Here is a 13,802-nt window from a genome sequence, read left to right as displayed (position 1 = left end):
GTCCGGCTCCCTGTTCAGTGGGGAGCCTGCTTCTCCCTCTGCCTTCTGCTGTCCCTGCTTGTACTCTCTCTCTGACAAATAAATAAAATCTTTAAAAAAAAAAAAAAAGATGTTATTTTCTGGGTAAAAAAAGTTAATTGTGGTTATTATAAAAAGTTTGGAAAATATGGAGGTAAAATAAAAATAAAAGAGAAAAAAAGCATCCATAATATCATTACCCAGAGACAATTTTGGTACACCTCCTTCAGGAATTTTATCTACAAGTGGGTGTGAGGGGGAGAGGGTAGTTAAATTGTGATTATATTTCAAGGTTTTGTATCCTGCTTTTCTTCATTAACATATCGCATGCCTTTCCCCATGTCAGTAAAATTCCATCACAAAACTCACATTATATAAATGTGTAATACTTATTTTTACAATGTAGAAGAACAATTTACATCTTCCTATTATTGGACATTGAAACTGCCTCTGAATTTGTATGCTACTGTAAATATTTCTGCAATGAACATCCTTATAAATACATTTTTATGGTTGATTATTTCTTAAAGATTATTTCCTAAATATCTGTGATTATTTCCCAAAGAGAGGATTTATTGAGTTATAATTGTGGTATAGAAGGCTACGTATAAAGTGTGCAATTTGATTAGTGTTGACATGTGTATACATGAATGAGATCATCACCATGAGCAATAATGGATAATGAACATATCCATCACCTCCAAGAGTTTCCTTCTGCGTCTTTGTAATCCATCCCTCTCATTTCTCCCCACTCTACTCAACCTATTAAAAAGTTTCCTGCCACTGCAGATAAATTTGTTTTTCTAAAATTTTATAAAAATTAGAATCATACAGTATGTACTTTTTTGTCTGGTTTCTATCACTCATATAATTATTTAGCAATTCACGCATGTTGCCATTGTGATAAATACGTAGTAGTATCTCAGCATGGTTTTAATTTGGATTTCCCTGATGACTAATGATATTGAGCATTTTTTAATGTGTTTATTTGCCATCCATATATCTTTTGGGGTGAAGTATCTGTTCAAATTTTTTGCCCATTTAAAAATTAGATCCTTTTTTTTACTATTGAATTTTGACATTCTGTGTATATTTTATATACAAAACCTTTATTTGAGATATGATTTGAAAACATTGTATCCCTTGTCTTTTTATTCTCTAACAAGGGCTTATAAAGAGCAAAATTTCATAATTTTTTTAAATTTAATGTGGCAGGAACAGTTAACATGAGATCTACCCTCTTAACAAATTTTTTTTCTAATTTTGTTTATTTATTTGACAGAGAGAGGCACAGCGAGAGAGGGAACACAAGCAGGGGGAGTGGGAGAGGGAGAAGCAGGCTTCCTGCGGAGCTGGGATCCCAGGACGCTGGGATCATGACCTGAGCCGAAGGCAGACGCTTAACGACTGAGCCACCCAGGCGCCACTGCATCTTAACAAATTTTTAAGTTGTGTAATACATTGTTGTTGACCATAAGCACAATGTCATACAGCAGATGTCTAGAACTTATTCATCTTGCTTGACTGAAACTTTCTGCCCATTGATTAGTAACTCCCCATTTTTCCTTCTCCCCAGCCCCTGGTAACCACCATTCTACTCTTTGATTTTATGAGTTTGACTATTTTAGATACCTCATATAAGTGGAATCATGAGTTATTTACCTTTCTGTGACTGACTTCTTTCACTTTTTATTTATTTTATTTTTTTATTGTTATGTTAATCACCATACATTACATCATTAGTTTTAGATTTAGTGTTCCATGATTCATTGTTTGTGCATAACACCCAGTGCTCCATGCAGAACGTGCCATCTTTAATACCCATCACCAGGCTAACCCATCCTCCCACCCCCCTCCCCTCTTGGCTTCTTTCACTTAATATAATGTCCTCGATCACCCATGTTGTCCAATCTTGCAGAATGTCCTTTTTTAAAGACTGAATAGTATTCCATTGTATGTATAGACCACATTTTCTATATCCATTCATCTGCTGGACTTTTTGGTTGTTTCCACATCTTGACTATCGTGAATAGTGCTGCAGTGAACATAGGCATGCTAATATCTCTTGGAGATCCTGATTTCAATTCTTTTGGAAAAAACCCAGAAGTGGGATTATTAGATCACAATACTTCTACTTTTAACTTTTTTAGAAACCTCCAGGCTATTTTCCATAGCGGTTGCCTATTTTGCATTCCCCTGCCAGTGTGCAAGGATTCTAATTTGTCATCTTTTGGTTTTGGATAATATATCCAAACCAAATATATATATAATGGTCATCCTAGTATACACGAACAGGTGTGAGGTGATATCTTCTGTGGTTTTGATTTGTTTTCCCTAATGATTAATGACATTGAGTATTTTTTCATATACCTGTTGGGCATTTGTGTGTCTTCTTTGGAAAAGCATCTATTTAAGTTCTCAGCCATTTTTCAATTGAGTTATTAGTTGTTTTACTACTGAGTTTTAGCAGTTCCTTATACATAGAGATTAACCACTATCATGGTTTCCCACTCCGTAGGTTGCCTTTTCATCCTGTTGATTGTTCCTTTTGCTGCACAGAAACTTTTTGGTTTGATGTAGTCTCACTTGTTTTTATTGCCTATGCTTTTGATGCAGTATTCGTGAAATCATTGCCAATACCTGCGTCATGAAGATTCTCCCCTGTTTTCATCCGGGAGTATTACAATTTTGGATCTCATTGTTAATTCTTTAATCCATTTTGAGTTGATTTTTTTTTTTTAAGATTTTATTTATTTATTTGAGACAGAGAGCATGAGAGGGAGGAGGGTCAGAGGGAGAAGCAGACTCCCTGCCAAGCAGGGAGCCCAATGCGGGACTCGATTCCGGGACTCCAGGATCATGACCTGAGCCGAAGGCAGTCGCTTAACCAACTGAGCCACCCAGGCACCCATTTTGAGTTGATTTTTGTGTGTGGTGTAAGAGTTCAGCTTCTTGCATTTGCATGTGGATATCCAGTTTTCCCAACACCATTTGTTGAAGAGACTAAAAATTTCGATGAAATGTATCTTAACAATTTTCTCCCCTTATGGATCATGCTCTTTGTGTTGTATCTAACAAATTTTCACCTAACTCAGGGTCACAAAAATTTTCTTTTATTTTTTATTCTAAAAGTTGCATTACATTTAGATCTATGACCCATTTTGAGTTGTTTTTGTACATAAAAGGAGGTACTGATTGAAATTAATTTTTTTGCATATGGATGTATAATTATCCCAGCACCACCTGTTGGAAAGACTATGCTTTCTCCTCCACCGAATTGCCTTTGTAACTTTGTCCAAAATCAGCTGTCTATATAGAGAGCGAGCATATATAAATGCTCTATTTATGAACTCTCCAGTCTATTCTGTTTCTATATTTGTCTAGCTTTTAGCTAATAACATACTGCATCTTGGTTACTGTAACTTTATAATTAGTTTGAATTGAGGAGGTGTAAGTCTTCCAACTGTGCATATTTTTTGAAGCTGTTATTTTGGGTTCTTTGCATTTCCATATGGATTTTTAGAAATAGTTTAATCAATTTCTACTCTCAAAATAGCCTGGTGGGATTTTGATTGTATTACACTGAATCTGTAGATTACTTTGGAGATCATTAACATTCTAACAATGGTGAGTCTTCCAATTCATCCATCTGGTATATTTCCCATCTACTTAGGTCTTCTTTCATTTATTTCATAGTTTTCAGTGATAGGTTTTTCATGTCTTTAGACTTCCAAGTATTTCATATTTGTTATGGTCTTGTCATTAGTATATTTCAAAGTTTTCAATTTCTGATTTTTTTATCACTAATATATAGAAATTCTATTGAGTTTATATATTTTTTAAGTCAACTTTGATTTTTAAAATAGTTTCAGGTTTACAGAAAATTTGTGAAGCTAGTACAGAGAATTCCTAAGTACCTCCACCCACTTTCCCCTATTATTAACATCTCACATTAGTATGGTAAATTGTCACGATTTATGAACCAATGTTGATACGTTATTATTAACTAAAGTCCATACTTTATTCGGATTTTCTTTGTTTTTACCTCATATCCTTTTCCTGTTCCAGGATCCCATCCAGGATCCCACGTTATGTTTAGTCACCATTTCTCCTTGGACTCCTCTTGCTGTGACAGTTTCTCAGATTTTCCTTGTTTTTGATGATTTTGATAGTTTTGTACTAATGAAGTACTAATGAAGAGTTTTTTTTAGAACATACCTCAATTTGTGTTTGTTTGATGTTTGTCTCATGATTAGAAAAGGGTTATGGGGTTTGGGGAAGGAAGGCCAGAGAGATAAAGTGCCATTCTCACCACATTATATCAGGAGTACATTCTATCAGTATGACTTATCATCACTGTTGATGTTGACCTTGATCCCTGGCTAGGGTCATGTTTGTCAGGATTCTCCACCGTGAATGGTCCTTTTCTCCCCACTTTCCATAGTACACTCTTTAGAAGGAAGTCACTATGTGCGTTCCACACTTAGGGAGTGGGCAGTTAGGCTCCACCTCCTTGAGGATGTAGTATCTACATGAATTACTTGTAATTTTTCTGCACAGGAGATTCTTCTATTCTTACTCATTGATTTGCTCACTTTTTTGTATTAGTATGGACTCATGGATATTTATTTTATACTCTGGGTTATAATCCAGTACATTTCAATTATTTTGTTGCTCCGATTGTCCCAGTTTTGGCCACTGGAAGGTCTTTCAGCTGTGTCCCTTTGACACATCCCTATGGGGGCAGCAGTTAGGCTCTTCCTTATTCTCTGGCACCACAAGATGCTCCAGATTCATCTTACCTCAGTCTTTCTTCTGATCAGTCTGTCTAATAATAATAATAAGTTAAGTTCAGAAGGGGAGTATTTCCAGATTCAGTTAACATGGAGGCTATACAAAAACAAGAACCCAGACCTATTTTTGTTTTTCTTTTTCCCATTCTTAGTATGCTGGCTTATCCTTTGGGTGGGCTCCTCCAATGGTCCCAAAAAGGCTGCCATATTTCCAGGCATCACCTCTTCACACATCCACACCAGAAGCTGGAAAACAAAAAGCAAAAAAACAAACAAACAAAAAAACATGCCCACCTCTTCTAAAAGCAAAGGAAAATTCCCCATAAGATCCCTACCAGCTTTCCCCTCTCATCTCAATGGCCAGAACTGTGCCACAAGCCCATTCATAAACCAATCCCTGGGAAGGGAAAACAAGATTCCCCACTCTGGGTCTGAAGCCATTGCAAGGCTATCCTTATCTGAATAGAACTGCCACACTTTGGAGGGTAATTAAAAATGGGATTCTGCTCACTTGGAATAAAGGAAGTTGGGGTGACAGCTGTATGCAAGGTAGCTAACAGTGCTGCCATGGAAGGCTATTTGAATTAGAGATCTCAGATATATGTCTTCAGTGGTAGAAAAGACATCAATACACTGATGGGATTTAGGCAGAAAGCTTGTGTTGGGTGGGGGTAGGGGGTCATGGAGGCTTTGCTGAGGATAACTTGTGAGTGCAGTGAAATGCCAGTGATACAAAAGACTCCCTTGTATCTTTTCTTTCTTTTCCTTCCATTTTATTTTTACAACTGCCCTTCTCTCCCCTCCAAATTCTTTTATGACATTTTTTTGCTTGAGGTCTTTTTTCTTCCCAAAGGACCATGTAAGTTTCTAAATTATCCACTTCCCTTCTGGGCACCAAACAAAATAATTAGCAAAGCATCTGTAAAAGTTTTCATGAGTACAATGAAAGAGTTTAGGTCTCTGCCCTGTGCCCTGGAAATTTTTTGATAGCTTGACAAAGGTACAATGAGAATCAACAAGGGGGAAATTTCTTCATTCCAAACCAGTAGTCTTGGCGCATGTGAGCTTGATGTGGGCTAAAGGGAAGGGGGGGGTGTTAGGTGAGTACACGTGGGAAAAAATGAAAACAGAAAAGAAAAAGTGAGTCTGTCTTCAAGATTTACAACATATAAAATAATTAGAAAACAAAACCACATTCCCACTGGTGCCCTAACATCACCCCACACTCCAAGTAAGTTCTCTCCTTCTTGCCTTCTCCTCACTGTGCTTATTGTATCAGTCAGCACATGGTCAACTAGAGGTAATGGAAAAATGCTAACTCCTAGGGATTTTTTTTTTTTCACTTATTAAGAAGTCTGGAGGGAAGCCCTTGCTGCCATTAGGTTAGCTGCTCAAGCATATTAAGAACTCAGCTCTTTCCATCCTGCCACCCTCTGTTTGTTGGCTTTGTGTCTTTGTGTCTGTTGCTTCATGGTCACAAAATGGCTACCACAGCTCCAGGAATCATGGCTGGGCATTCAAAGTCAGGATGCCGTAAGGCAGCCAGATAGAGGGCTGATGTTCTTACTTTCCATCAGGGTAATCAAAACTATTTTTTACAAGACCTCAACAGACCTCTCTTTTGTTTCACTGACCAAGACTTGGTCACATGGCCCCCAACTAGCTGCAAAGGGGGCAACAAAAGTGAATACCTGGCAAACAGTATTATCTTAGCCATGATTGGCTTAAAACCAATCACAAGTCTTCCCTAGAAACTAAATACAATGTGGTTCTCCCACACTTCACTTTCTCTACCCCCAAAATCAGAGTTTTGTTACCAAGAAAGAAAGCAGAGAAATGGCACCAGGTCTGCCAAACTCATTCTCACGTGTGTCTTCTAGCCTATTCACCTCACCTATAGTGGCCTCACCAACCCCCTCCTCTTGCTGAAGATCAATTCATCTTTCAAGACCCCAGGTAACCTTACCTTTAGGACTCACCCAGGACCTGCAGTCCCATCTCTGGTCCAGGGGGAAAGCCCAGGCCCTGGAGTCTGCTTCCCTGGATGTGAATTCTGGCCAAGCTTCTTTCTAGTTACAGTCTTTCAGGAATTGATTTGACCTTCTAAGAGTGAGGACCCTTCAATTTCCTCATCTGTCCAAAGAACATGAGTACAATGGCTAGCACAAACTCTCTTCAATTTTTAAAAAATTGTTGGATGGATGGATAAATGAATGGATGGATGGATGGATGGTTGGGTGGATAGATGCATGGATGGATGGATGGATGGATGGATGGATGGATGGATGGATGAATGGATGGATGGATAAATGGATGGATGGATGGATGGATGGATGGATGGATGGATGGATCACACCTAGCCCCACAGAGCCCCTAAAAAGATTAAATTAAACAGTGTATATGAAAAGACTGAAGGATTCCTGACACATAGTAAATGCTCATTAGACACAAGTAGAAACTGATCATATCACTTCCCTACTTCAAAACCTTCAATAGCTTCAGTTACCCTTAGGATAAATGATCAAGTCCAAATTGGTTGCACAATCTGGCTTTTGGCTTCCTCTGGGGACCCTCCCTGTCAACTGACAGACACTCACACTGTCATCGGCACCTGTACACCTGCTCCTCCCACCTGGAACAGGATGAGCCTGTTCTTCCTTCAGGTCCTAGCCTTAGGAGACTTTCCCTCTGGGGATCTTCATTTCTGCTCCTCTCACAAGCTATGCCAGATAAGGTTCCCAGGGCAGCAGGAAGTTGGGACATCCAAGGAGAATTTATTCAGGGAGAGTTTTCAGAGCTGGGAAGCAAAAAAGCATCCTCTCAAATCTGTACTACCAAGGCCCCAGGCTAAACCAACAGGATTCATCTCATTCTGTATCTTGGGAAGTAGGAGGCAGGGACTGCAAATCAGACTGAGATACGGAGAGGGTTGGAACTACAAAGGACAGGCAAGTTCCTCAAGGAACCAGGCCCAAATAGAACTTGGAAAGAACCCGTAATTACCAGGGAACCTACAATTTGCCAAGTTATAGTTGCAATCTCCTGGGATCCCTCATTTTATGATAAAGTAGTTTCTTATACTCTGTGCATGTCCAAAGCTAAACTGTTCATCTTCTTTTTCCTTCCAGCTCCTCCTCACTCACGCCCTACCTCTGCCCATGATGCTGCCATTCATCGTCCCACGCATCTTTCATCCCTGACTCTCACATCACCGGTTTCTGCATGGTGGTCCTCACACTATTCCCATGGCCCCGCCCCTCCCCTGGCTCACTGCACAAGCTCAGACTCTGTCCTCACTCCCCTGGGGCTTCTCCCCACCCCAGGCCACTCCCTGCTCACAGAGCCTGGCTCCCTTCCTAAACTACCACTCCCATCCCCTCGGCTGCCTCCTCAAGTATCTTCACTGGCTCCCCATGGTCTCCTTCATTAAGTGCAATGTCTCACCTGTTGCTCTGGACCCTGTACCATGAATGCCAGGTAACTTTTGGTCCTGTCTCTCATTTGGCTTCCTCCTCCTCCCCTTTTTTCTTTCTTTATTTTAAAACCTGTCGTACTGGGGCGCCTGGGTGGCTCAGATGGTTAAGCGTCTGCCTTCGGCTCAGGCCATGATCCCAGGGTCCTGGGATCGAGCCCCACATCGGGCTCCTGGCTCAGTGGGGAGTCCGCTTCTCCTTCTCCCACTGCTCATGCTCTCTCTCTATATCTCTGTGTCTCAAATGAATAAATTAAAAAAAAAATCTTAAAACCTGTCGTACATTCAAAAGATTGTTCCTAAGAGACGTACGATTATTGTTATAAAGATCGTGCCTGTGAAAACACCAGTTGCAGTAAGACTCAGTTATGCCGAGTTTGTTAGATGGGCACTGACTTCTGTGCTCCCCCATTTACCTGTTTCCCTCCTGCCTCCAAGAACGAATACTCCCCTGACATTTGCAGGATCATTCCCTTGATTTCTTTCCTTATTACTGAAGTACAACTGATATATAATATCCTATAATATCCCCACAATAAGTCTAGTTACCATCTGTTACCACACAACTTTATTACAATATTATTGACTGTATTCCCCTGATTTCTTTATAGTTTTGCCACCGATTCTTAAATGACATGCTGTCTAGTGTTGCCAGATTCTGAATTCTCTACAGATTGTATCATCTATATTTATTGCGCTGTGACTAGATTCTTTTTTAAACAGCTTTTTTGAGACAGAATTCACATACCATGCAATTCACCCATTTCAAGCGTCTAACTCAATGGTTTCGGTATATTTAGTGTATTTAAGGTAACCATCATCTCAATCAAATTTTCGAAAATTTTATCCCCCCAGCAAGAACCCCTGTGCTCATTAGCACCCCCTAACACCCTAGGCAATCACCGATCTACTTTCTGTCCCTACAGATTTATCTACTGTATTCTATTTCATATAATGGACTCACATTCATTTGACCATTTGCACACTCGGAGCTGTCACAAAATTGGTACACTCCTCTCCCATGATGTGCCCCAGCACTGGTCACTTCCTCTGGAGACAACATAGGAGTGATAAGGTTTAAGAGGGGAAAAAAGGATCGCTCTCATTGCATCTAGGTCCCTCCAGTGATTTTTTTCTAAATAACTCTGTTCCCGAAAATCAGATCAGGTCACCAACCACTTCTTTGGGACATGAGGAAATATTACTGGTCCCTTGGTTTGGACCTGATGAAGGTGTATGCTCCAACTCTTGGGCACATGAGAAGCAGAATGTCTCAGCAGGGTAAAGAGTTCTGGGCTAAGAAATTATGACAAAGGGGCGCCTGGGTGGCTCAGTTGGTTAAGCATCTGCCCTTGGTTCGGGTCATGATTTCAAGGTCCTGGGATCAAGCCCCACGTCGGGCTCCCTGCTCAGTGGGGAGTCTTCTCTCTCTCTCTCTCTCTCTCTCCCTCTGCCCCTTCTTCCTGCTCGTGCTCTCTCTGTCTCTCTCTCTCAAATAAATAAAGAAAATCTTAAAAAAAAAAAGAAATTATGACAAAAAGTGTCAGACTTCTACCTTGGCAGCACTGAGGTTGGGGGTCTCTGTTACATCTGGAACTTACCGGCTTCCATCCACACCCATTTGTGTGACAAATATTTATTGACACGAGGTAGGAATGCTGTTAAGGGCTCCAAACTTCCCCCTTCTAGTAAATTCCCCACCATACTTTTAGCCATCAGCCTCCTCTCAAATGCCTCCCCCATCTACCACTTCCTCCCTGTCCCCACCTCAACCCTCCATCTGGTCTCCAGCATCACTCAAGTGGATTTGTGCAAAAGAGTTTAAACTGGTTCACCACTTACCAGTCTTTGCTATCCAGGCTACCTTCAGCATGGATGCCTGTTATGGGCTGAATTGTGCCCCCCGCCCGAATTCATATATTGAAACCCTAACCTCCAGTACCTCAGAATGGAACCATATTTGGAGATAGGGCTTTTAAAAAGGTCACAAGTTAAAATGAGGTCATTAGGGTGGGCCCTAATCCAATAGGACTGGTGTCCTCACAAGAAGAGGAAATTTGGACACAGACATGCACACACAATAGAGGGAAGACCATGTAAAGAAACCGGGAGAAGACAGCCACCCACAAACTAAGAAAGGAGGCCTCAGAAGAGACTGAACATGCCAACACCTTGATCTCAGACTTCCAGACTCCGGGACTATAAGAAAATAATTGTCTGTTGTTTCAGCCACCCAGCCTGCAGTACTTTGTAATGGAAACCCTAGCAGGCTAATGCAATGCCCATTAGCGTCCTACACAGAGATCTGCACATTCTCCTGTTTAAAACTCTGCTCTACCTATCAGACTCCCCATTTCCTTTGGGATCAGGTTCAAAGTCCTTAGCATGGCATATCTGAATCTTCTTCTAAGCCCAACCCGCCTCTCTGGTGTCATCTCCTGCTGACCTGTCCTAGCCCACGCCTTCATTCCTACCCCCATCATGCAACATCTCATCGCAAATGTCAGAACACACTGTGCCTCGACCACCTCCCTGACTTGGCACATACCGTCAACTGTCTGGGAATCTCTCTGCGCCTCCCTAGTCCTTCAAGTGAAGCCTGTGATGTATGCAATTGTTGAATTACTATGTTGTGCACCTGAACATTATATGTTAACTCTACTTCAATAATAAAATTTTTTTAACAATAACTTGAGGCAAAGAAATAATAACATGATAAACTGTGTAATAGTTTACCTAGTTGCTTATTATTTATTATCTTATTCTTCTGGAATGTAATCACCAAAAGTCAAGTATTTTTATCTGACACATTGAGCACCATAACCTTGGGCAGTAGAATAGGACTTTGTACTTAGTAGACACTCAATAAACTTTTTTTGATTGGATGAATGAGGAAAGAAAGAAAGAAAGAAAGAAAGAAAGAAAGAAAGAAAGAAAGAAAGAAAGAGGAAGGAAGAGAGGAGGGAAGAAAGGAAAGAAAAGGAAAAGAGGAAATAGAAAAGAAAAGAAGAAAAAAAGAGTCACTCGAATGTCACATAACCCTAACCCATACCCTCCCAGGCAGAGCCTGTCGCTCATCCTCTGTGCACTCCCAGCACCTTCTCTATTAGAACACTTAAGTCTTTGGGTGATGATTGTTTGCATTGAGTTCCTTGAGGCAGAGAAAATGTTTCATTCAATACAACTGTAGCACTTAGTAGGTGCTCAATAAATATTTGTTGAATGGCTGATGTTATGTACTTATTATTTGGCTTCCCCTCCAAATTCATCTGTGGAAGTGCTAACCCCCAATGTGATGGCATTAGGAGATGGGGCCTTGGGGAGGTAATGAGGGTCAGATGAGGTCATGAGGGTGGGGCTCTGGTCTTCCCTCATAAGAAGAGAGGACAGGGAGCTCTCTTCCTCCCTCCCTCCCTTTCTCCCTCCCCCCCGCCCCTCCCCTCCCTTTCCATTTCCATCTCTCCCTCTCCCTCCTTCTCTCACCTCACCCTGCCATGTGAGGACACAGCAAGAAGGGAGCTACCTACAAACCAGAAGAGAGCTGTCACTAGCAACCAAATCAGCCGGCTCGCAGCCTCCAGAACTGTGAGAAAAGTAAATTGTTGTCGCGGAAGCCAGCTAGCCTACGGTGTCGGGTTGCAGCGGCCTGAGCAGATCTAAAGGGCTGGATGGCTTAATAAATGAAGGGGACACTTCCTACTGGTTTCACCAAGGACTCTTCCCCAGACCTGGCCACTGTTCCGTCGCGTGGTGTCTGCATGACACCCCGTCGTGGACAGGCCCCATCTGTCTTGTTCCCCTGACACCGATGAGCTGCCTCCGGGCCTCCGACCTTTTCCGGGGCACATCATCTGTGCTCTCTCTTCTTCCCATCCACTTTCTCCATAATTGCCTTTGACTTGCTAGAAAGTATGAAATGTACTGTTTCCACCCTGGAAATTCCTTGTCCCTTTCTTTTCCCAGGAGCTTCTGAGTAAATCCACCTTCGCCTGTCATCTTCCTCGTTCTGGCTCCTCGCCAACATCACTCCGATCACAGTCAGATTATTCTGTCCGGGAGACGTGGTGCTTCTTCGGTTGGAGGCTTAGCTCCAGCCCGAGCTGTGATCCTTTGTGCAAACCCAGGGCTCTTCAGATTCTTCTCTGGTTATGTCATTGCAATTTCCGCAGGCTTTCTCCTAAAACGTTCATTATGCAGTACCATCAAGCATACCTAACTCACCTAGATTAGTTCGAACATACATTAGGCTGAAATGGAAATATCACCCACCTGAGACTTCCGGCTCCCCATTTCAGGGTTAGCCGTTGCTCTCCTTCTGCAGATGCAGAAAAAAACCGGTCGTGTCAACACACAAAATGCCTGGCGAAGAACTGAAATTTTCTCACCATACTCCTGACATTTCAGTAAGCCTTGCCCAGCGCACCCTCCCACCCTCCGTGCGCAGGAGTCTGAGAGCTGCAGAAATCGCAGGGCAAGGAGCTGAGTGTTTGCTTACTTCCTCTCATGTCGAGGAGCCTAGAGAGGGGTGCAGAAGCGTGCCTGGCTCACTTTCGGTAAAAAAAAAAAAAAAAAAAAAAAAACTGAACTTGGATTTGGAGGGTGCAGGGGAGGAGGAAAGCCTAGGAGGTACATAGCAGCTCCGTAAGGGCGCTGTTCCATAGTGTAGCCCGCAGTCACTGACAGCGAGGCAAATTTAAATCGATTAAAATTACGGAAAATTTTAAATGTGGTCCTTCTGTCACACGAATCACATGTGAACTGCTCAAGGGCCTCGTGTAGTGGCTATGGCATGGGACAGCACAGATACGGAATGTGTCCAGCTTTGCCGAAAGTCCGTTGGGGCAGCTCTGCCGTATATACGGTAATATTTACAAGGAATACCAAAATGCGAAGCTCCTCCTGTTGAAATGAGTGTTGGGAAAACAGGGAGTGAACTTTGGTGACTGCCAGAAGCGTGATTTTTTTTTTTTTTTAATCCATCCCCCGTAGGTTCTCTGTCAACACGAGAGACGAAAGACTGAACGGCAGAGAGAAGGAAAGCACAGCCAGATGGTTATCAGCGCTAAGGCGTCTCACGGCACATCAAGAGAACCCACAGTTGTTTCCAGCCAAAGGAAGCCAGGGGCCAGAGGCCAGCTGGTTCGAAGTCCTGTTGGGAGGTGGCACGCACTCTCCTATCCGAAGAGGTGGCTTCTGTGCCATCGTACAGATGTGGGTCACGGGTCACGCAGGTGTTTGATGTGGCAATTTAAAAGACCCCATATGAAAGAGGAGAATGATGTCACCTTTAAACAGTTCCTAACCCCTCTTCACACAGCACTTCCTTTTCTTTTTATATATTTTTTAAAGATTTTATTTATTTATTTGAGAGAGAGAGAGAGAGTGCAGGAGCAGAGGGAGAGGGAGAAGCAGACTCCCCGCGGAGCAGGGAGCCCGATGCGGGGCTCGATCCCGGGACCCTGGGACCATGGCCTGAGCCCAAGGCAGACGCTTAACGGCTGAGCCCCCCAGGCGCCCCA

General features: G+C 42.2%; 1 long non-coding RNA gene across 1 annotated transcript in view; it reads right to left on the bottom strand.

Moving 5' to 3' along the window:
• Window positions 1-2,769: 2,769 nt before the first annotated feature.
• Window positions 2,770-13,802, bottom strand: part of LOC145717340 (uncharacterized) — a 23,036-nt gene continuing 12,003 nt past the window's right edge. The window contains exon 3 of the long non-coding RNA XR_014140488.1: window positions 2,770-5,057. This is a non-coding gene — a long non-coding RNA (uncharacterized LOC145717340). The remainder of the gene's footprint in view (window positions 5,058-13,802) is intronic.

The sequence above is a fragment of the Leptonychotes weddellii genome, chromosome 1, assembly GCF_054177405.1.
Source record: "Leptonychotes weddellii isolate Sample4059 chromosome 1, ASM5417740v2, whole genome shotgun sequence".
Taxonomy (NCBI): domain Eukaryota; kingdom Metazoa; phylum Chordata; class Mammalia; order Carnivora; family Phocidae; genus Leptonychotes; species Leptonychotes weddellii.
The sequence above is the reverse complement of the archived record's forward strand: the minus strand, read 5'-3'. Positions and strand labels throughout refer to the sequence as shown.